Below are 25,777 nucleotides of genomic sequence, written 5' to 3'. Positions count from 1 at the left end.
CGTTCATGGGAGCTTTATTCACAGTAGTCAAAAGGTGGAAACAATCTAAGTATCCATTGATGGATGAATGGATAAAAAAACCAAAATGTGGTGCATACATACAATGGAATACTATTAAGCCTTAAAAAAATGAGATTCTGATACACACTACAACATGGATGAGCCTTAAAAATATTATGTTAAGTAAAATAAACCAGCCACAAAAGGATAGATATTATTGTTTCATGTATATGAAATATTCAAAATAAGCACATTCTTAGAGACAGAAGGTAGATTAGATGCTATCAGGAGCCGGAGAAGAGAAAAATGGATTAGACCACAGTTTAATGGGTGTAGAGTTTCTGTTTGGGGTGATGGAAAAGTTATAGAAGTAGATAGAAGTGATAGTTGCATAACAGTGTGAATGCAATTAATGCCACTGAATTGTATACTTAAAATTGTATCTTTAATGTTATATTTATTTCAATTGCACTTAAAAGAAATTCCAAATAAAGCCAAATCTCAGCCCCCACATATTAGCAGATGCTCTCAGAGCATTCTCTGACTGTAGTGTTCACTCAGCCACAGCTCTTAACATCCACGGTTTCTGATTTTTGCCCTTTGTTTACCTCTGCCTTGCCATGTTTTAAAACTATGTTAAAATATATCTATCTTATTCAGTCTTGAGGTAATCAGTTGAAATATTTTTAGAAACAATTTTCCCCTGGAGAAATTTGTGAATCAGAAAGCACATATCTGATGGTTGAGAGCAAGGATAAAAGGTATCTATTGTTTGCACCAGGAGCACACATCCCAGTAATGATGGGTGGATTTGCCCCGTAGTCCAGATGACCCCAACACTTGTGCCAAGTCAGAGGATTCAGAACATGATGGCTACAATTGAAACTCACTCATCTCCAGCTGCCTGCTCATTTTTCTGGCCATTCAGGGGGAGATTCAAAATCTGCTCTTTTGTTCCTCTCTTTTGCTCTGTAATTATATTTGCTTTCACAAAAAGCTGTATGAAGGCTAAGTCGGAGATTTGTGTGGTGCAAGATGTCTCAGACGGCTTTCTGTCCGTAAATGGAAGATGAGGATTAATTCCTTTATTTCTCAAGTAAATCAGTGTGGATCCATTGGCATGCTGCTAGCAAAAGTTCCTTGATCAAATACATTTTTCACAATGTACAGACTGCCAACTGTTGTTACAGCACTCTGAAAAGAACATTTTCTTGACTTTAGTGTCAGTTGTGTTGACTTTGAATTTAGAGGGGAAAAAAAGCCATTAACCTCTAGAAATTATAGAAAAATGGTGTAGCTGTATGGTATGGCAAAGTAATGGATAAACAATTATATGCAAATGAATGCAGATACTAGAGGTCTTAGAGGGTAGACTCTCTAACTTCTCAAATGATTCTCTTGCCATAATCTTGTTAATAGTGGAGCACATGTTGAGTCTTTGTTGGCCTTTTAACACTTTTGTGAGGATGTACTAACAAGTCAGCCCAACCTATCGCTTTTTCAACTGTATTCCTAGGAATAACCAGTTATGTGAGAGCTCAAGCTATTTTAAACAGCCTGATTACATGCATTGATTGATGATTGGATTCAGAATAATTTTCTTTCCTTGAATGAGAAAAAGTGCCGCTATTGACCCTGTTTGTTCAATCAAAATGGTAATGCAACATAAAGCATGCCTGCTTGCGGCACCAGCAAGCCAGGGGGAGTCTAAATTATGCAGGGTCTGCCTCTAAGCTGTGTTTATGAATACAATTGATTGACATTGCCTATGGCCCCTCCTCAACACACATGCATCCACATGAGCTCCTCTTATTATAGATAAACAAGGCATTGGGATTGCAGAAATGGCTTTACTCCATATTTCACTGGAAAGATAATCACTACTCTTCCTTATTTGTGGTTAATATGCCATCATGTGTAAAAGGGAAAATGATTAGATGTAATGTATTAGCAGGAGCACTGAGAGTCTACACTTGGTAAAGAAAGTAGATTATTTAAATATCTGCCTGGAGTTTTGTGTTCTTTAGATCGCATAAAGTGCCCCTCTAATGACAAAATGTGTCATTGTACTCCATTTCTTTCATGTTTCACTTGTTGCTCTGGAATTGCCTCCTTGGCCTCCCACTTCATGAGCACTTCAGCCCCTTGTGAGCTCTGTCTTAGCAAACACTGCCAAAGGGGCACAAAAATCTAGAAGGCATGTTGCCATCTGCTTCCACAACCTGATTTTTCAAAACAGCTTCACGTAGTGTGTGGGTGAAGTGATAGAGGAGACTTGCAATAGGGTTGAATGGAGATGGGGTCAGGACAGGATTCAATAAGTAGGGAAAAAGACCAGAAATTAAAGCAAAAACAGTGTAGGGAAGAAGTGTTACTTTTTCTGCTTGCACAGAGGTGGCCCCTCTTCTGGGAAATGTACCCTCTTACTTCTATGAAATTTTCTTCTTCCAGACCAACCATCCAGTGCTGTTGTGGGGCTTTATGTTTTTGAGGACCTCACACTGTTGGTCACAGTTGATTGGTTCGGGGATGGCGACCCATTGACATTGTGATCATGCTTCTGATTTTGAGTGAAGTTTAGAGGGTGCACATTTCAGTTATTTTCTTATTGGTTTAAAGGGTGCAGATATGAGATGGAGAACCTGAAACATGTAAACCTTGAAGCTACCAGCATTCATGGTTTCAGTTGTATAAGGGAAGCTCATATGGAAGAAAGAATTTGTTATCTAGATACAAGGGGGAGCTGAAGAAAAAGCCTGGGTAGTATTTGAGACCACACAATCATTTGGTCATCTCTGAGACCCAGTGGCATCCTATCTTGCTAGAAGCTCATGTATTTTGTGAAAACTAATTTGATTTGTATTTCTAATACTACCAGCCAAAAGTTCTGATTATTAGCACAAAATAATTTCCTCTGGAAAATGTACTGTTAAATCAGTTCTAAGGATTTCCCATATGCTAAAGTTTGGATAATTTTTCTTGATGCAAAAAAAATCCTTTTTGATGGTTGGAATTATAAAAATTGGATGGCAGAGGCAGAAGTGATTGTTGCTTCCTTATACATTTCCCATTACTGCATTTCTTACATATATAATTATTTGTTAACATCCATAGCCCCTAAACATCCATGAGCTTCTTAAAGGAAGGTCTTCTTTTTGACTGTACAGTTTCACATCCTGGAACAGTTTTGGACAAAATAAAGCTTCCAAAAAACATTTGTTCAGTTGGGTTTAATTGTGCACCTCAGGATGCCTCCCTCCTAAGGATTTTGTCTCTCCTCAGGATTTTACACTGCCCTGACTGAAGTGTCAGGCATTACTCTCTCTCCCCTTCCCAGGATCTTTCACTTCTCCTGTGCCCACTGCAGATCCTACCTATAGTTCTGTTTCCCATCCTGGGAACTCTGAATCTCAGGGAATTCCAGGAACACCAGATAGCTTCGTGGCTTTAGGAGGATCAGCTCTTTGATATTCTGTTGTGTCTCTTTTCAGAAACAAAGCTCCAAATTTGGAAGCAGCAGTCAAACTCCACAGGTAAGAAATAATGTCAATCATGGCCCATTCCATTTACCTGGTTGGACACTTGGATGGTTTATCTCAGCAGGTTTCTCTTCAGAGAACATTTGTTACCTTTTCCAAATCCCTGTAATGAAGTCAGCATTTAGTTTCAACTCTGGAAAAAGGCACAATTATTTTAACCACAAGTCTATATCTCCTCAACTTCCCATTTATTTTAGAAATGTAGGTGGGAGGAAACTTTTTTTTTTTTGAGATGGAATTTCACTCTTGTTGCCCAGGCTGGAGTGCAATGGCGCGATCTCGGCTCACTGCAACCTCCGCCTCCTGAGTTCAAATGATTCTCCTGCCTCACCCTTCTGAGTAGCTGGTATTACAGGCATGCGCCACCACACCCAGCTAATTTTTTGTAATTTTAGTAGAGACGGGGTTTCACCATATTGGCCAGGCTGGTCTCGAACTCCGGACTTCAGGTGATCCCCCATTCCCAGCGTCCCCAAGTGCTGGGATTACAGGCCTGAGCTACCAAGCCCGGTGGGTGGAAACATTTTTTTTAAGTGCCTGCTCTAGAGTTCACATGTGCGTTTTTCATTTAATGCCTCTTTGACAGTAGATAGAAGAACTGGCACTCAGAGAGATCCAGCATTTCACCCAAGGTCCATATAGTACTTAGCAGAGCAGGACATGTTAAAGAGGCTGAACTTTGTCATATTTGAACCCTCAGAATGCCCACAGTCCTCACCGTCCATTAGGTTATCAGTGAATGATGACGAACTGAGCTAACCTAGCTTCAAAACCTAACTGTCAACTATTACCCAATATTCTTTTAGGAAGAGATAAAATGTCATTTAGATATTCCGGGTCATCTACAAAACTCTTATTTGTATTGTTTCCAATAACGTTGATTGGATTTGCACGTAATAATTTGTTGTTTTTAAATATTGGACTTAAGTTCCAGTATTGTCCAAATTTTTAAAAAAGTTGGCTTCATTGCTTCTGTGTAAGACCATAGCTGTTTACCTCAGTTTGAATCTACCAAAATGGGTTAGGGTGACCTTTGAGGAAGGAACTGTGTCTTATGTATGTTTTGTATGTATGTAAATCAATGATGTTTGTTGAATTTATAGAATTGTGCAAGTGTCACCATAATCCAGTTATAGAATTTTTATCAACCTCAAAAACTTCTCTTGAGCTGGTTTGTAGTCAGTCGCCACTGTAACTTCACCAACCTCCCCTGCCATAGACATCTTCTGGTCTGCTTTCTGTCTCTGCTTTTGTTTTTTCCCCTGGACGTTTTATATAAATATAATCATACAGTATGTAGTCTTCTGTGTCTGGCTTCTTTTACTTAGTGTATTGTTTTTGAGGTTCAAATATATTGTAATTTGTGTCAATGTTTCATTCCTTTATAATGCTGAATAATTCATTCATGGATATAGAGCACATTTTGTCATATTATCCATTTATCATCTGATATTTGGATTGTTTAGTTTTTGGCTATTATATTAATAAAAGTGCTTTATGATCACTTGTATTAAAACTGTTGTGTTGACACATTTTCATTTCTCTTGGGCAGATTACTGAGGGTGAAATCACTGGATCATATGGTAAGTTTACATTTTACTTTTTAAGAAACTGTCAACCTGTTTTCCAAAGTGGCTACACCACTTTACATTTCTACCAGCAACATATGATGGCTCTATTTTCTCCACAACCCTGCCAAAATTGAGTATTTTGCATTTAATGCAAAAATCAGACTTTTTAATTATAATCATTCTAGTCGGTTTTTAATGTATCTCATGTGTTTAATGCCATTTTCTCAATGACATAACGTATAGTAGCTTTTCATGTGCTTATCCAATTGTGCCTTCTTGGGCGAAGCCATGTGTACATCGTTCTTGGAATATACAAGCTTTGCCAATTTTAAGAAAATTGGTCATTTGTCTTTTCAGTTTTGAATGATCATATGTATCATATAATACTATTTTATGGTATTATATGATGTTATTAAATTATATATTACATATTATGCTTTATAATGTATATTGTAGAGGAAAGTCCTTTATCAGATATATATTTTCCAAATATTTTTTTCTCAGGCTATGTGTTGTCTTTTCATTTTCTTGATGATGTCTTTTGAAATGCAAATGTTTTTCATTTTAATAAAATACAATTTATCATATTTTCTCTTACGACTTAAACTTTGGTATTGTATCTTTGCCTAACGCAAAGTCTTGAAATGTTATTCTTGAATTTTCTTTGAAGAGTTTTACAGTTTCGGCTTTTACATTTAGGCTGATAATTAATTTTGAGTTAATTTCTGTGTGCAATGTTAAGTAAGCATCTAAATGCACCTTTTTGCTTGTGGATATCTAATTATACAAGCACTATTCATTGAGAAGACAGTTAAATCGCCTTTGTCAAAAACAATTACTCATAAATATAAGGTTTGTTTCTGGACTCTTAATTTAGTTTCCTATGCCAATACTACATGTATATTCTACACTGTCATTTTATAGTAAGTTTTGAAATCTGGTAGTATAAGTCCTCCAAATTTGTTCTTTTTTTGAAAATTCTTTAGACTATCTGAAATCTTTGCGTGTTCATATAAGGTTGCTATTTTCTAAAAAAAAAAGTCTGCTGGGGTTTTAACAAGGATTGCATTCAATCTAGACATCTATTTGGGGAAAACTGCATCTTAACACTATCAAGGCTTTTAATCCATGAGCATGGAATGTCTATTTATTTAAATTGAATTGAGTTTGGAAGTAATATATGGTATTTAGCCTAGAAATCATATACTTCTTATATTAATTTTCTCCTAACTATATGATTCTTTTTGTGAGTAGAATTTTATTTTCTTATTTCCTGATTGCTTATTGCTACTATGTGGAATATATGTAGAATTTGTGGGTATTGATCTTTTATCTGCTAAATTTATTTGCTTATTCTGTAGTGTCTCTCTGTGTGTGTATGTGTGTGTGTGTTTATTCTGCAACATTCTCTATATGTAAAATTTTTACCCGTGAATAAACACAATTTTATTTCCTTAGATCTGAATCTCTTTAATTAAGCTCTCTATCCCTTCCCCTTCTCCTTCTCTTTTCCCTTCCTTCTCCAGCTCTTCCTCTGCTTCTTTTTATTTTCTCCTCTTCCTCTTTCTCTCTTTTCCGTCTCTTCTCCTCTTCATCCTCTTTTTCTTCTCTTGCTTTTTGCTTGTTTTTTTCTCTTCCTCCTTCTCCTTAATGACTTATTTAGTATTTCTATCAGCTTTTCATGTGCCTATTATCCATTTGTACTTTCTTTGGTGAAGTCATATGTACATCTTTCTTAGTATACACAAGCTTATTATTCTGCTTTGCCTTAATGTACTGGTTAGAATTGTCAATGCAATGTTGACTAGAAGTGGAGAGAGCATACCAGAACATCCTTGCCTTGTTCCTAATCTCGGGGAAAGGATTTAGTTTTTCACCATTAAGTATGACGTTAGATGAAGGGTTTCTTTTTGTTGCTTGTTCGTTTGTTTTTTTGTATTTTTAGGTTAAGGAAAATTTCAACTTTTTCTTGTCTGTAGTGAGATTTTTTAGGGGTGGGGGTTTGGGATCTCACTCTGTCACCCCGGCTGGAGGGCAGTGGCATGATCATGGCTCGCTGCAGCCTCAAACTCCTGGTCTCAAGTGATCACCCTGCCTTAGACTCCAAAAGTGCTGGGAGTACAGGCATGAGCCACTATGCCCAGCTTGTGAGATTTCATTATGAAAGGGTGGTACATTTTCTCACAAGCTTATGCTTCATCCTTGGGGATAGTCATGTAAAATTTTCCCTTTATTTTATTAATATGAGTGGTCTATTATTGTAAGTGATTTCAAATGTTTAATAAACCTTGTATTCATGATATAAACTCCACTTGGTCATGGTGAATAATTTTTATTATATGTTTCTGAATTTAGTTTGCTAAGTTTTTTTTTTTTTTTTTTTTTAGTATTTTTGAGTCTGTGTGATGAATACTGGTCAGAAGTATTCTCTTCCTGATAATGCTTTTGTAAGGTTTTGGTGTCGAGATAATATTGCTCCTATACTATTACTAATGAAGTGTTTGTTTCTATTATATTTTCTGGGAGGATTGTGAAGGAATGGTCTTCTTTAAATGTTTGGCTGTAATTCACCAGTGAAACCCCTTGGGTATAAACTTTTCTCCAAGAGAATATTTTTAATTGATAAATCAACTTCCTTGTTATGTCTATTGAGATTATTAATTTTTCTTCTGGGTGAATTCCAGTGAAGTGTGCCTTTCTAGGAATTTGTCCATATAGTCTAACTTGTCTAATTTGTTGGAATACAGTTAAGCTAATATTTCCTTATAAACTTTTTAGTTTTTGTGGAGAAGATTGTAATATCCTTTTTTCATTAGTAATTTTGATAATTTGTTACTTATTTTATTTTGTTAGTCATTCTTACTGAGAGTTTGTAAATTTTGTTGATGTTTAAAAAGAATAAACATTTGGTTTGGTTGATTTTATCATTATATTTCTGTTTTCTGTTACATTTTTACTCTAATCTTCATTGTTTAGTTTTTCTTGCTTTATATGTAGTTTGCTCCTCTTTTTATAATTTGCTAAGGTGGAAATAGGTCATTTGATTTGTGATCCTTTTTTTCTTTTCTTTTTGAACATGTGCATTTAAAGCTACAGATTTCCCTCTAGGACCATAATTGCCTTCATAAATTTTGATATGTTGTGTGTCTGTTCATAATTTCAATAGTATAAGCTACTCCTTAATTTCTACTTTGACTCATGGATTATACAAAGTATATTATTTAAGGTAAAAATATTATGATTGTTTCAGATTTGCTCCTATCACGAATTTCGAATTTAATCTTGATCTGTCAGAGAACATACTTTGTATACTTTCAATCTTTTCAACTCATTGAGAATCGTTTTATGGCCCAGAAACTGACCTATTCTCAATAATGTTCTATGTGTGTTCGAAAAAAGTTTGTTCTGCAGATTTTGGTTGATGTGTTCGACTAATATTCCTTAGAACAGGTTGTTTGACAGAGTTATTTAAATTCTCTATGTCCCTGTTGATTTCCTTTCTAGTTTTTCTTTTTTTTTTTTTTTTTTTTTTTTTTTTTTTTTTTGTATTTTTAGTAGAGACGGGGTTTCACTGTGTTAGCCAGGATGGTCTCTATCTCCTCACCTTGTGATCCGGCCGCCTTGGCCTCCCAAAGTCCTTTCTAGTTTTTCTATTATTATTTGGGAGTGAAGCATTGACATTTTCAACTATTCTTAATATTTGGCTATTTCTCCTTTGAATTCTGTAAGTTTTTCCTTTACGTATTTCAGGATTTTTTTTTGTGAGGTTTTATACATTCATATTTTTAAAATTTTCTAACGTATTAGTATTTCATCCTTATGAAATATCCCTCTTTAACTCTAGCAGTATTTGTTTTAAAATGTATTTTGTGTAAAATTAATGTAGTCAGTTCAGCTCTTTCATGGTAATTATTTGCATAATATATGTTGTATTTTTTGCCATTATTTTCTTTTCAAGCACTTTATGTCTTTCAATCTAATGTGTTCCTCTTGTAGACAACATTTAGCAAGGTTGGCTTTTTCTCATATTTCTCTAAGGCTCTTTTCACTTTTTTTTGCCTTTTCTTTATATCATATAATTTTTATTGATCAATATTCAAGTTCACTAATTCCTTATGCCATGTAATGCCACTTTACATTTTATATTATATAATGTCTTTGTTACTTGCATTTTTACTCAGTTTAACAATCTTTACTATTTGAATGAGGTTTGAATGGTAGACCATGTTTAATATAATTATTGTTGCGTTTGGTTTTAATACTATTTTGATACTTGTTTACCAATTGTCTTATTTCTGGTTTCCCTGTTTCTCCTGTATTGCTTTTTGTTTTGTTTTCTTTTGTTTTGAGACAGAGTCTCGTTCTTTTGCCCAGGCGTAATTTCAGCTCACTGCAAGCTCCACCTCCCGGGTCCATGCCATTCTCCTGCCTCAGCCTGCTGAGTGGCTGGGACTACAGGTGCCCAACACCACGCCTGGCTAATGTTTGCTTTATATTTTTAGTAGAGACGGGGTTTCACCGTGTTAGCCAGGATGGTCTCGATTTCCTGACCTTGTGATCTGCCCGCCTCAGCCTCCCAAAATGCCGGGATTACAGGCGTGAGCCACCGCACCCAGCCTCTCCTCTATTGCTTTTTAAAGCCAATATTTTGCATATAACAATTCAAGTTTTCTGATGATTTCCTACTGATAGTTTTAGTATTTTCTTTGCTGTTTCTTTCAGAATTACAATGTTTCTTAACATAAACCCAATTTACCCATAAACCCAATTTACTTCATTTACCATATTGCAATAAAATACATTAATAAAATTTTGTTCCAACATATCTTCTATTTGTCTCTCCATTGGACTAATACTGTTATATAATGTTACATATATATTTTATAAATATATAATCTATAAGTTTTTCTTTATTTATATTATTAAAATGTACATTCACAGAGCTTTTTGTTTACCAAAGCCTTTACTATTTCCAGTGTTCTTCGTTTCTACTTTTGGATTTGAGCTACACCCTCTGGTATCACTTCCTTTCAGCTTAGATTTATTTCAGTGATTTTGTTAAGTCATGTATAACAGGAGTGAATTTTCCTTAGTCTATTTTTCTTGGAATGTTTTCCATTCACATTAATAGTAAGAAGAAAGTTGCTGAATGTAGAATGCTTGCTTGACATTTTTTTTCTTTTGGCATTTTGAATATGTAATTCTAATGCCCTTTTGTTTCTATTATTTTGGATGAGAAGTTCTCTGTTTATCACATTGTACTTCCTCTGTATGTGATGAGTCATTTCATTTCTCTTTTGCTGTTCCCAAGGTTTCTCTTTCTCTTTGTCTTTCAATCATTTGACCAAGGTATGTCAAGGTGTGACTCTATGTTTACTCTACTTAGATTTTGTTGAGCTTCTTAGATCTTTAGTTAATAATTTTTATGAAATTTAAGATATTTTTGTCAATTTTTTTACTCTTCTCTATCTTTTTACTACTTCTGAAACTCCCAGTACACATCTGTGTTTCATGTTTTCTCAGGTCTAACAGAATTTGTTTACTTCATCTTCTTTCCCTCTTGATATGGTTTGGATTTGTGTCTGCACAAATCTCATGTCGAATTGGAGGAAGGGCCTGTTGGGACGTGTTGGGGGGTGATGGGGTTGGATTTCTCCCTTGCTGTTCTTGTGATAGTGAGTGCGTTTTCATGAGATCTGGTTGTTTGAAAATGTGTGGCATTTCTCCCTTCATGCTCTCTATCTCCTGCTGTGCCATGGTAAGATGTGCTTGCTTCCCCTTCACCTTCTGCCTTGATTGTAAGTATCCTGAGATCTCCCAGCCATGCTTCCTGGACAGCCCATTGAGCCATGAATCATTTAAACCACTTTTCTTCATAAATTACCAAGTCTCAGGTAGTTCTTTACAGGAGTGTAAGAATGAAATAATACAGAAAATTGGTACTAGGAGTGGGGTACTGCTATATAGAAACCTGAAAACGTGGAAGCAACTTTGGAATTGTGTAATGGGTAGAGGTTGGAACAGTTTGGAGGGCTCAGAAGAAGACAGAAAGATGAAGGAAAGTTTGGAACTTTCTATAGACTCATTGAATGGTTTTGACCAAAATGCTGATATTAATATGGACAATGAAGTCCAAGCAGAGGTGGTCTCAGATGGAGATGAGGAACTTGTTGGGAACTAGAGTAAAGGACACTCTTGCTATGCTTTAGCAAAGATACTGGCAGCATTGTGTCCTTGGTCTAGGGGCCTGTGGAACTTTGAACTTCAGAAAGATTATTTAGGGTATCTGCTGGGAAAAGTTTCAAAGCAGCAAAGCATTCAAGATGTGGCCTGGCTTTTCCTAACAGCATACAGTTATGTGCAGTCACAAAGAGACTGTCTAAATTTGGAATTTATGCTTAAAAGGGAAATAGAGTATAGATGTTTGGAAAATATGCAGCTCAGCCGTGTGATAGAAAATAAAAACCCATTTTCTGGGGAGATATTCAAACCTGCTGCAGATATTTGCATAAGAGGAGCCAAATGTTAATCACCAAGACAATGGGGAAAATATTTCCAGGGCATGTCAGAGAACTTCTAGGCACAGAAGTTTTCCCATCACAGGCCCAGAGGTCTAGGAGGGAAAAATATTTTCTTGGGCAAGGCCCAGGACCTAGCTGCTCTGTGCAGCCTCAGAACATGGCACCTGGCAACCCGGCCACTCCAGCTCCAGCAGTGGCTAAAAGGAGCCCCGGTACAGCTCAGGCTGTGGCTTCAGAGAGTGAATGCCCCAAACCTTGGTGGCTTCCACATGGTGTTGGGCCTGTGTGTGGGCAGAAGGCAAGAGTTTTGGAGTCTCTGTCTAGATTTCAGATGATGTGTGAAAATACCTGGATGTCCAGGCTGAAGTCTGCTGCAGGGGTGGAGCCCTCATGGGAACCTGTACTAGTGCAGAGGGAAAATGTGGAGTTGGAGCCCCCACACAGAATCCCCAGTTGGGTACTGCCAAATGGAGCTGTTAGAAGAGGTCCCCCCATCCTTCAGATCCCAGAATGGTAGATCTATTGACAGCTTGCATTGTACACCAGGAAAAGCCACAGGCATCCAATGCCAGCCCATGAAAGCAGCTGTGGGGGCTGTGCCCTGCAGAGCCACAGAGATGGAGCTGCTCAAGGTTTTGGGACCCCACCTCTTGCATCAGCATGCCCTGTATGCAAGACATGGAGCCAAAGGAGATTATTTTGGAGCTTTAAGATTTAATGGCTGCCCTGCCAAAATAATCATCTTTGGCTTAATGGGGCCTGTAGCACCTTTGTTTTGGTCAATTTCCCCCATTTGGAATGGGAATATTTACCCAATGCCTATTCCCCCTTGTATCTTGGAAGTAACTAACTTGTTTTTTGATTTTACATGATCACAGGTGGAAGGGACTTGCCTTGTCTCAGATAACACTTTGGACTATGGACTTTTGAATTAATGCTGAAATGAGTTAAGACTGGGGAACTGTTGAGCAGGAATAATTGTATTTAGTGATGTGAGAATGACATGAGATTTGGGAGGGGTCGGGGTGTAATGATATGGTTTAGATTTGTGTCCTTGCCCCAATTTCATGTAGAATTGGACGAGAGGCCTGCTGGAAGGTTATTGGATCATGGGGGTGGATTTCCCCCTTGCTGTTATCTTGATAGTGAGTGAGTTCTCATGAGATCTGGTTGTTTGAAAGTATGTAGTGCTCCCCACTTCGCTCTCTCTCTCTCGCTCACTCTACCATGGTAAGATGTGTTTGCTTCCCTTTCACCTTCTGCCATGATTATACATTTCCTGAGGCCTCCCAGTCATGCTTTCTGTACAGCCGATGGGACTCTGATTCAATTATACCTCTTTTCTTGATAAATTATCCATTCTCTGGTAGTTTTTTGTAGCAGTGTCAGAACAGACTAATATGCCTCTCTGTGCTTCAGATTGGATAATTTTATTGATCTATATTCAAGTTCACTAATAATTTCTTATGTCATATTAAATATGGCGTTAAGCCTTTCTAGTGAACTTTTCATTTTAGTTGTTAACATTTTTTATCTCCTAAATTTTTATTTTTTAAATAATTTCTATCTTTGGACTGAGATTGTGTGTTTGTTGATTTGTTGTCATACTTTTCTTTAATTCTTTAAACATGATTTTCTGTTGTTCTTCAACTAATGTATCATAGTACTTTAAAATCTTTGTGTGCAAAATCCAACATCTGGGGACACTCAGAGAAAGCTTCTATTAACAGTTGTTTTTTTTTTTTTTCATTTCTTGAATATTGGTCATACTTTTTTTTCTTTGCATATTGTATTAGTCTGTTCTCATGCTGCTATGAAGAAATACCTGAGACTGGATAATTTATTTAAAAAGGGATTTAATTGACTTACAGTTCTGCATTGCTAGCAAGGCCTCAGGAAACTTACAATCATGGCAGAAGGCACCTCTTTATAGGGTAGCAGAATAAAGACTGAGTGAAAGCAGGGAAAATGACAGGGTAGGCCTCAGGAAACTTAAAAACATGGCAGAAGGTGAAGGGAAAGCAGGAACATCTTACATGGCTGGAGCAGGAGGAAGAGAGAGTGGGGAGGTGCTACACACTTTTAAACAACCAGCTCTTCTGAGAACTCTATCACAAGATAAACACCAAAGAGATAATGCTAAACCATTAATGAAGAATCCACCCCTCCATGATCCAATCATCACCCACTAGTCACCATCTCCAACACTGGGGATTACAATTGAACATGAGATTTGGGTGGGGACATGGATTCAAACCATATCAAATGATATGCCAAAAAAAAAATGGAAAGCCTAGAAGTAATGGATAAATTCCTGGACACATACAACCTACCAAGTTTGAACCATGAAGAAATAGAAAGTCTTAATAAAATAATAACAAGTAATAAGATTAAAGCCATAACGAACAGTATTCCATCAAAAGGAGTCTCAGAACCTGATTGCTTCACTGCTGAATTCCACCAAATATTTAAAGAACTATACCGATTTTCCTCAAATTCTTCATAAAAGTTAAAGAGTAGGGAGTACTTCTGCACTCATTCTAGGAGATCAGGATTATCCTAATATCAAAACCAGACAAGGACACACACAAAAAGAAAACTATAGACCAATATAACTAGTGAATATACATGCAAAAATGCTCAATAAAATACTAGCAAACCAAATTCAAGAGCAAATTAAAAACATCATTCACCATCGTCAAGTGGGATTCATCCCAGAAATGCAAGGATGGTGCAACTTATGCAAATGAATGTGAAATATTAAATTAACAGAACCAAAAACAAAAACCCTGTGATGATCTCAATAGACACAGCAAAAATAAATTTGCTAAAAATTTAACATCTCTTTATGATAAAACCTTTCATCAAACAGGGTATAGAGGGAACACACTTCAAAAATAATAAAGGCCACATATGACAAAACCATAGCTAGAATTGCACTGAACAGGGAAAATCTAAAGGCATTTCCTCTAAGATCTGGAACAAAATAATGATGCCCATGTTCACTGCTTTTATTCAGTGTGGTAACAGAAGCCCTGGCCAGAGTCATTAGGAAAGAGAAAATTATAATAAAGTCTTCCAAATTAAACAGAAAAAAATCAAAATTAGCTTTGTTTGCAGATGACATAATCTTATAATTGGATAAACCAAAAGATTTCACCAAAAAATGTGAGAATTGATTAAAAATTCAGTAAGGATACAAAATCAACATACAAAAATCAATAGCATTTATATACACCGAAAGTGAACAATCTGAAAAGTAAATCAAGAAGGCAATCTCATTTCGGTAGCTACAAAGAATATAAAATACCTAGAAATGGCCAGGTGCGGTGGCTCATGCCTGTAATTCCAGTACTTTGAGAGGATGAGGCAGGCAGATCACTTGAGGTCAGGAGTTTGAGACCAGCCTGGCCAACATGGTGAAACCCTGTTTCTACTAAAAGTACAACAAATAGGCATGGGGGCGCATGCCTGTAATCCTGGCTACTTGGGAGGCTGAGGCAGGAGAATCACTTGAAGCTGGGAGGTGGAAGTTGCAGTGAGCTGAGATTGTGCTACTGAGTGACAGAGTGAGACTCCATCTCAAACAAACAAACAAACAAACAGAGATCAATTTAACTAAAAAGAAGTGATAGATCTATACAAGGAAAACTATGAAATAGTGAGGAAAGAAACTGAAGAGGATATAAAGAAAGGAAGAAAGAAAACTATTCCATACTCATGAATTGGAAGAAATATATTGTTAAAATGATAATACTCCTCAAAACAATTTACAGATTCAATGTAATCTCTATCAAAACACTAATGACATTCTTCATGGACATTTCAGATGTTATATTGTATCACCTCTGGACTGTAACACACCCCTCCCGCTGAGAGTTGCTGTTGTTACTTACTTATCTACCAGTAAACATTGAACTTGCCTGGACTAAATCTGAGAAATATCTCTCCTCACAATGTGTAGCTCTTGATGCCTCTTTTATATATATATGTTTTTTGTTTTAATTTTTTGTTGGGATTCATAGAAATTGCCTGTGTCTTTATAGGCAGAGATTTTAAGAGATTGTGCCCAAATGCCTCTAAGCTTTCCAGTTTTTTCTAATGGATATAAGTGCAGGCTAGAGGCCACTTTCATACTTTAGAATGCTTTTGACTCTTCCCTGCTTTAATTTTCTGACAGTTCCTCTCATGTGTCCTGTGAGCATACACTCAGGTTTCATCAGCCAGGGGTATGTCAGTGGCCTTGGCCTACTTTAGACTGTCCTGTGCATGACAACATAGACCCAAGACAGCCTTGGGTCTTCCAGAATATGTGGAGAAATTATTAAGCCTCATATGGCCAACTTATCTTCTGCCACTCCCTGCTAACACCCCCAGCTGTTTTGTGAATCTGTGACTTGTCCTAAACAGAAGCACAATCTTAGAGTTTTAAAGCTCACTTTTTTGGTTTCCAGCAATATCATGACTTTAGTCAACAATGCCTAAATCACGTAAGCTCTCTCCCTCTTCCCAGCAGTGACAATGAGGCTGCTGGTTTTCATGGCCTGCTTCTCCCTGGTTGCACTATCAAACTTGAGGCAGCAGGGATGGAAACAGTCCTAGGCAAGAGCATCACAGACCCTCATTGTCGTTACTTAAAGTTCAGTAGTTTTATAAATAAATACTTCTCAATTTTTGGCCAATTACCGGAGTGCTAAAGTTGTTTCTTTTAATGTTTTGTATACCTTCATGGTTGCTTATTGGGAAGGAGATTTGTTAACCTGCATCCTGACTCTATCATGTTGGAATTTGCTTATTTTTTGTTTTCTTAGTGATACTGGCTCATAGTGAACTCCTAAATTTTAATGAATTAATAAATAATCTAAGGGAATAAGAAAGGGAGTGCTATCTCTTGTAGCTGAGGGATTCTCAAATGTAAGTTGATGGTTTTGCTATGTTTTTGTAGGAGTGTACAAGAGACATAATCTAGGGATAATTGGTCTTCAACTCCTAATGATTAACTAACAGGACTAATGGTCCCTAGAGATAAAGTGAAACAAGTTGTATATGCATGCCAGTTTCTGACAGTTTCTAGCACATCTATATACCTCGTGTTGCTTAAGACAGAATCCAGTTGTTATCCAGCATAAGGGAATCGTGGTTAATGATTTAGGCAGCATTTCCATTTAGATTTCAGCTCCCAATGCTAGTTGTTGGGTGGAGAAGGATCACTAACTCAGGATGTTTATAGCATCCACAAATCTCTTATTTCACATCAGGAACTCAAACCCCAGCTGGATCACTTTAATATACTTATAATGTCTCTGAATAAGAAAGTATGCTGAAATAAATACTTGGTCTCGTAAAAAGGTCAAAAAGAATAAATAAAAAGGTTGCATTTAGGTTTAGCTTACCCACACTAACTGTTTAAATTTTATGGAACTCTTCCCAAAGTAAGAATTCTTAAGGTTTCCAAGAAGGCATGGGACATAAGCTGAGTTACCAGTTTCAGAAGCTGTCACTAAAATTGTCTACATAGTCATTTAACTAGAGTTATCCTTCTCACATTTCCAGCATTAGAGAGAACATAAAAATCCAACCACTGTCAGTGGTTCATTTAAATAATCATATAGTATGGTTCTGCTTTCTTTCTTTTTTTCCTTTCTTTTCTTTTTTTGGGATGGAAATTGCTCTGTTGCCCAGGCTGGAGTGTAGTAGTACGATCCCGGCTCACTGCAACCTCTGCCTCCCGGGTTCAAGCAATTCTCATGCCTCAGCCTCCCGCATATCCGGGATTACAAGTGTGCACCATCACCCCTGGCTAATTTTTATAATTTTAGAAGAGACTGGGTTTCGCCATGTTGGCCAGGCTGTTCTTGAACTCCTGGCCTTAAGTGATCTGCCCACCTGGGCCTCCCAAGGTGCTTGGATTACAGGCGTGAGCAACCATATGCCAACAGTATGGCTCTGCTTTCTTTCTGATCTCTTCAAACCTCTGATTTTAGTCTGATCACAATTATCTACTTCCTCATTTAAGCCTATCCACATAGATATGCCCATGTTTCTATTGACTGTGACATTCATTTATTTTCCTAGGCTAAGTACATTTGGGTGAGATTCCTCCATATTCAAGTCTCAGCCTTGCATAACCAACTGGTGGAAATAATTTACAAGACTCACCACCAGAGGAGATGAAACAATTGTCAGCTTTATACCCTTGAATGCCACTGGTATTATAATAATAGTGTCTGTACTAGGCTGCCTAAGAAAATATTGAACAAATAGTCATGTTGTGGCTGATCATCAGCCATTTAACTGAACTGCTCTATGATCAATCCAATCTGACAATGAAATTACACAGAGTAAGGGTATCTGGCTTCATGATCAATTCAATGTGACAATCAATGCAAATGGTGTAAGAGTATCTCATTGATCAGCTAAAATAACATGGACTAAGAAACCTCATAAACTAAAAGAGGCATAGAAAATGCCTTGATATCCAATAGGGCAAGGAACTCTTGTTATTTCCTCATTTGGAAAGGTCCATCAGGATTTCAGTAACAATAAGAGATCTTTTGGTGTCGATTAAATGTAGATTTAAGGAGCCAAAGGAAATAGATGTTGCTATTCACCCAGGAGTCACTCTAGATTCTCTACAGGGGATTGCATATGAAACACTCCCATCAAGTTCCCTTGCTCCTTGCCCTTTGGTTTCTGTGTTATCTTTATCATAGTTATCATCCCTATCACACATTTTTTATGTCAATGAACTTCTTTTCTAAATAATGAGCTCCATTAGGACAGGGACTCTGTTTTATTAGTCTTTGAATCTCTAGTGCCTAGCATGGTGTATGATACATAATAGGCTATCAAATGTTCACTGATTTAATGAATGAACATGGGGAAGAGAAAGGGAGGTGAGACCATATGCTTACTCTTACTTGGTTCACAATAATGCTCAGACACTTGGAGTAAAAGGACCGATAAATTGCATCTTTTGTATAAGTGATGTGTGACTTTTAGTAGAAGCCTGCTTATTGGGACTAATTCTATGATTCCAGAGTTCACCTTCTTGCCTTGATAAGCTGAGTATGTTATTTGGAAACAAGGATCTTGAAAAACCTTGAGAACGAATATGATGAAAATGGAGATAGTACCAAAAATGTACATCAAAAAGTATAGGAGAGACTGGGTTCAATGGCTCATATGTATAATCTCAACCCTTTGAGAAGCTGAGGTGGGAGGATCACTTGAGGCCAGGAGTTCATGGTCAGCCTGGGAACATAGCAAGAATACATCTCTACAAAACATTAAAAAAAATTAGCCAGGCCTTATGGCTTGCCTATAGTCCAAGATACTCAGGAGACTGGGGCAGAAAGAGCACTTGAGGCCAGGAGTTCAAGGCTGCAGTGAGCTATGATGATGCTACTGCATTCTAGCCTGAGTGACAGAGTGATATCCTGCCTATTAAAAAAAAAAGAAAAGGTATACAACGTATAGAAGGATGTTTGCACTGTGCACACATTTTTATTTAGGATTTTCTTTTAAAACTAATTCTGATATAAGCAAAAATACTTTATTTCTGCAAAGATTCTTCATTATTGGCCAATGGTGCCATGCAATCATATTACATATTTAGAGGAATTATTCCCTGAACATGCATGTATTGAGCACTCACTCTGTGCCAGGCAGAGCACTAAATGTTAGGAATACAAACACAGATATAGCCTGATTCCTGCCCCAAAGGTCTTAAATCTTAATTGGTGGAGACACAAAGTTATAAATAAACAAAGGCAGAAAAAGTGCCACAAGTGCCATGTTTGAAATACCCTCAAGGTTTTGGATGAGTTTAGATGCAGTGCTTCAAAGGAGGATGTGGTCAATTGCACAGTGAGTCTCAAGGTCAAAAAAACTTGGTAGAGGAGGTGACTTTGAGGTGAGCCTTGATGATAAATAAAGTAGGCTAGGGAGATGAGGGGAAGCCATGTGAGTATAGACATGACAATGTGATAGCCCACAAAGCCCATGCAAGCTGAGGATGAGGCTGTGAGTTTCACTGCAATGAGATCTGTACCATCAGGTGCTGTCAGGTGGAAATGGCAGGCTAAGTAGCATATTTGATAGCAACCAAGATAAGGCTGCCTTGCAAATTGAACTTGAAACAAGCTAGATATAAATACAGATCTATTAAGGCAAAGCACTTCATGTGTCAGTATCTATTAACTGCCTGATGCTGAAAGGTATTTGTATTGAGTGGCAGGAGCTGGTGGGCCTGCCGGTCCCAGTAGGGCACAAGACCAAGAGAGGTTTTTCCCAAAGAGAAGTATTTGCTTACAAGTGCATACAACCCCTGTTGTATTACAATGTGATTATACTGCAGGCTCTTCTAACAGATAAAATTGCCTATGATGGAAATCAGAGGGAGAGCACAGGGCAAGGCTAGAAGCTGGTTGGCAGTATGCATGATCAAACTCTCTTTTAACTTGTATCAGACAAGGGATTAACATTGGATTTTGTGATATTTTTGAGTGATACTCATATAGTTCCATTAAAAACAGTCTTGGGAAATTATCTGAATGCATCTACTTAAATGACAAGAATAGATGGCAAATTATATCTCCATATCTGTCTAAAAAGAAAGGAGGATTTCATGGTTAGACACTAGGGATTAGACTTTGCTCTGTGTTTTTACAATTATATTATTTCCCCATCTTAAATTAGTAAAGTGGAGCTGATGGTTTTCCCTAGCTCCATGGAGAGAGAGCAAGCATATCACACTATCAGGAACCCAGAATTCTCTTACATTGTCTATGTTATCTGCAAGATACCATAATAAAATCATTCCTTGCTGCGATGAAAAAGGCACATTTCTAAGCAGAATGATATCTGATTCAACACTGTATTTGTATTTATCCAGTGCACCCCCCTGAAAGGACAAACACACGCATTTCATTTACCATCCGATCTTTATTTTTTTTCTAAACCTTTCCTTACCATCCACACAGGCCCCTGTAGCTTCCAGCCCAAATTTATAAGATAAAAGACCAGTGCTGTTGCTGCAGGGGATAGAATGCAACAATGAAAGTTCTGAGTCCAATAAAATTTTTAAATGCTTTTTTTTTTCCAATATACTTTATGAACTTTTACATTTCCTGAGTTTTATGAAATTCTGTAGTTCTTTCAGCAATAACCAATTACAACCTTTTGTCCTTTGTTGCCCAGGGTTAGATTTGATCAAAATAGAACCAGATCTGAATGCTCAGTGATCATTTTAGATTTCAGCAAAATCAACAGTGTTGCTTTATCTATCAGAGTGTTTTGGAAGGTTTAATTGTACTGATTGAGTAGAAATTGGAAATGTTGTGATTACGGTATTGTAATTCACATGCTCCAAACTGTACCAGTATGGAGATAAAAGTAGTGTTTAAACAGCAATTACAAAAACAACTGTGCACTCACAAGTCCTTCCTCTCACTTCTCCCAGATAGTTCTGGGGGATCACAGAATCTCTTTTGTGACCCCTGGACCAGTTAGTGTTCTTAGTAACCTCAATAGAATAAGTGTTTTTCTCTTATGTTGTGGTTTGTTCTAACAATGTCTGCTATTTCAATGTTTAGTCTGCTTTCCCTATTACACTATTTAAATATTCTAGAAATTTTAGTATCTTTCATCCAGGTCATATTATCCCAGCTTCTTGCCACTGAAAGCAAGATAAATACAGTTATTCTGACTATAAGCTACACTTTCAGATTGAAAATATTGTCATAGCTTGTATCATCAGGTTTTCCAGTAAGAGGATCACTAGCTGTTGCTTGTAAATCTTTTTCTTTTTCAGATTTTGTATAACATATCTGTACTCAAATGAGGCAAATCTATTCCAGTCATTAGTTTCACTGTCCATTAGGGGAATCAGGGAGGTAGGAGAAATACTCATGGTTTGACAACACTGCATAATTTTCCCATCCAGTGAAATATTCTCTCTGGGTCAAGCTAAAATAAGCTACCTTGTCAATTAACACCAGCATCGTTTTTGGCAAATAGATCTGTCTCTTTGTTCTGCTTCATTGTATGGAGAAAAGGGGCCTCAAAAGTCAGAGTTGTTAGATCATTGCCATATACAAGTCTTTAGTTTTGTGTTGACTGAATGGGTTAGATTTCTAGAACAAAAGATTGTTCCTTTAAAAATTATTCCCCTGGGGTAGCTGATTTCTCACAAAATGTATTACAGATGAGACAGTTTGGACAAATATTTATAAAGCAGGTATTCTAGTTGGGCTAGAACTGAACTTATGTTAGATAGAGCTAGTGACATCCTCTCCCCAGTATCAATTATATTGTCTTATTTATATGGGGTTTAGGTACCTACTGGGAAACTAATTCAAACAATAATGAAGTTCAGGCATGTCTAGAAGGCTGGGAGGATAGGCAAGCTCAATGGGAACCAAAATGCAAAAACAGAGGATGACTTGGCTTCAAAGAGTGAATTTATCATAACAGAAGGTGGTGTCTGGCTCAATGGTCGATTCTGCAATGGGGTATGGAGTTGAGAAGATAGAGGCAGTTCTATTGATAATGTATTGACTATTGAAAATAACATCATCTTGTAATATACATGTAACAGGTGACCCTTGCTGGTTCTTTCATCTATTTTTCTATCAATAGTTATACATATGGACAATATTTTTTTCAAGTGGAACTAAAAATACAACTGCATATTTACACACTTATTTGTATCACAGATTAAAAACTCAATCCATGTATTGGAGTGGCATAATTATATCCACATATAGGCATTTGCATATGAATGTCCTTGATTTGCATGGACAATTATAAGTACTCATTTTTTGCTGATGCAAATGAAGAAACACCTTTGGAATATTGGCCTCATAATTTCTAATCATATATCATTGAGTGGCATATACAGTTTTAGGAAAGCAATCGGCATCATTTCAAGAATAAAGAGTCATTTAGGCAGATTTTCTCTGAGAAGTGCTTGACAGAATAATTTTTCTTCCTAATAAGAATAATGTTTAAAGATTGAGCATTCAATAGTCCAAAGAGAAAAGGGATAAAGGACTGACTTCGTGGTTCCTGGATAAGCATAGAATAATATACTTGACTTCACCTGGCTATCATATAGAGAATTTTGTGTTTCATTACAAGCAATCGGAAGACTGTTTACTATCTTTGCACTACAAAGCATTGAAATTCCTGAAAGGAAGAGTGAAAAGAAGACGTTGGAAAAGTTAACAAGGGTCAAAGCTCTTGGCTTAGAAGGCAAAGGGTCATGCCAGGCATTTTTAGTTATAGTTCCTCGGTTTCTGTCTCTTCAAATAAATTTCAATGTGAGTTGAATATTTCCTAGGGGACAGTGAAACTCACATTAGGGTTTCAGCAGCTGTCTAATAGCCCATGATTTCTGATTATTTAACATGATCTTGAATGTCAACTTTATGTCCAAAGTATTCGGTCTGTTTTGGGGTGTTTCTATCCAGTTCTCAGTTACTTAGATATGTGAAATTACTTCTTGTCATGAGCATGATCAGGAGGAGAAAATGTTCAGTTCTATCATTTATGTGCTTTCAGTAATTACACTTCATTTATCGGATCATGAGAAATGGCATTTTGCTTCTAAGTGAATAGAGTTATAATGTATTCACCTCAGACAGTTAAATCGTAAGTCTGTAACTGAGGTGACTGTGCCCTTATACAATCATTCTGTAGTAAGCCTTTTCTCTCATTTTATCTAAGAATATAGCCATTTTGAATACACGAAACAGATGCCTCTGAGATGGCTGCCTCTTTCTCTATCTAAAACAAGGTTGAAAGATAGATCTCTTCAAAGGACATTGGGAGATAGTCCTGGGCACGAGTAACCACAGTTCAGACACTTGGGGTCCAGGCAGGTTGTATTCCCAGGCTGGTGGATCAAGTCATCTTTCCTCACTGCCTTCAAGGTCCATATGGATTTATGGAAGGATGCTGTGTATAGTTATCTCCACATGTTTCATTCTTGCATTCTGTGTATGTGTATGTTTGTGTATGTATATATACATATATATACATGAATATATATGTGTGTGTGTATTCTAACTGAAGAGTTTATCTATGATAAATGATAGTACAGTTTTTTCACTCCCATGAAAGTAGGTTTTGAAAATAAAGGATTTTGAGAGCACCTTAATAAGAGCTCTGTATATCTATGATATATCTTATGCTTACAGTAACCTTGACATGAAGGTGAGGCCAGTATAATGCCTTCTGTTTTACAGGTGAGAAGACTGAGCTCAAGATGTTTAAATGATCTGTTCAATTAGTTAACGCTCAGTACTGGAAGAACCAAGGCTGAATCCCACCTCAAGGGCTCCTAGTTTGGTGCCTTTTCTGGCAGTGAGTCCTGTGCCTTCCACTCCTGTACATCCTATAGCAATAAGTAAAGCCTTAGATAAAACATAGATCTGAAGCTAATACTTGTTTGCTTTAATGAATGTTTCTTCCTTAGAGATCACAAAATGTGCCCAAAGCAAGTATGCTTATTGGTTTCAGCTGTTAGTTCAACTATAACATCTAGCAAAATGCCGAGAGAAACAGCTACAACTTAGAAGATAAAATCGTCATTTTAAATATCTTGAATACAGTGATTATATTTATATCATGTTATATATAATGTATTTTGAGATGGGTGTGAGAAATTGTGGGTGGTTGCTGTCAATATATACCTCATTAACAGCAAGAAATACCACTACACCAGGGTCTAATGTTAAAGTTTGCAGCCTGTCTTCTGCTCTGCAAATTTCTTCAAGGAACACTCCAGTTTCCAAACCTGCCATGCAGTCTTGTTTGCCTCTCCAACACACACACTTCTTTTGTCTTGTCTGGTCTCCACCAGGACTCACATTCCTTATTATACTGTGTTGCCCATATTTGCCCAAAGTTTTATGTGCATCTCTTTCGTCCCCACAACCAGATTATGAAACCTGTGAATGAAGGGATAGTATTTGAGCTCCTTTTTATTTCCCCCTAAGCCTACTTAATATATGCTTTTTTGGATAAATGATAGAATTAAAATAAACAGATTTTCGGTTACATTTGTCAGCCATCCATAAGCGTACTATGTCAAATTTGAGGCACTGTGGGTTAGGAGACACGAGAGGATATGAAAGGGAAGTAATTATGATAAAGTGGATGAAAAGAGAGATCTTGAAGAGAGGTTAAATACCTGAAATAACAGTAGGCATGGTGAGCTTATATGCCGTCTTCACATGCATATTTCCATAACGGATTGCAAGCCCTGTGAAGATGCCCATGAAGCTTAGCGCAACGCATGGCCGAGAATACATACTCAGTTAGTATTTGTCAATCTAATTAAGAGAAGATATTTACAGACCGGTAAAGAACATTCCTCTACTCCTACTTCCCCTTTTGAGTCATCAAAATTCACCATTTGGTTAACCATCTGCCTCCCTAGCCCCTAAGATTAAAGTTGGGTGATAGAGAAAATTGTGAAACATAGAGTGTACAGATAATTCCCTGCAGAATGAGTGACCTGAAAGGTCAGGAGCTGTCTTATGTTCCCTCAGAAGTCAAGGAGCACTCGGCTGCTTCTTTGGAGCTGAGGGAAACATACTCTTAGTGGAGTGGACAGGAGCACTTGAAACAGAGGTAGCAAGTTGCATAAACATAAGCAGACCTTGCACCCACGCTTGGCAATGTCAGAACACAGCCTCAGGGTCAGCATGTGAACTCCATACCTACTCTGGATGTTGCTCAAACTTTGAAATATATTTAGTGGAGGATATATTTCAAAGAAGCAGGAAAGGCTGATTTTTAAAAAAGAAACAGGGAGAGGGAGAAAATGTGGGCAAATTTACCCATTTAATAAACACCGAATGATTTTTAGGATTTGAAACCTTAAGTGGATTACACTTTCCCATCAATGGAGATCTCCAGTCTGCTCCTCCTATGAGTAGCAATGCCTGTTAATGTAGCATCATGAGAAAAGGGAATCAGGATTTTTCCACATTCTGGTGGGAATCTGCCATCACGTGCCCCAGGATCTGACTGGTCATCCCAGGATAATCACTGGGATTTGTATGGGATGATCATTAGAAGAATTGAGTCCACTGATGAGTCTACATCGTATTTTCTGCTTTAGAGACAAGCTAAT

The 25,777-nt window shown here is 37.1% G+C and overlaps 1 long non-coding RNA gene across 1 annotated transcript in view; it reads left to right on the top strand.

The window, feature by feature from the left end:
* The first annotated feature begins 3,437 nt into the window (after positions 1-3,437).
* LOC126934133 (uncharacterized) overlaps positions 3,438-25,777 on the top strand; it is a 99,726-nt gene continuing 77,386 nt past the window's right edge. The window contains exons 1-2 of the long non-coding RNA XR_007718843.1: positions 3,438-3,533; positions 5,092-5,122. This is a non-coding gene — a long non-coding RNA (uncharacterized LOC126934133). The remainder of the gene's footprint in view (positions 3,534-5,091; positions 5,123-25,777) is intronic.

This window comes from Macaca thibetana, chromosome 13 (assembly GCF_024542745.1).
Source record: "Macaca thibetana thibetana isolate TM-01 chromosome 13, ASM2454274v1, whole genome shotgun sequence".
NCBI classification, from domain to species: domain Eukaryota; kingdom Metazoa; phylum Chordata; class Mammalia; order Primates; family Cercopithecidae; genus Macaca; species Macaca thibetana.
Note: the sequence above shows the minus strand (reverse complement) of the source record. Positions and strands in the feature narration are given on the sequence as shown.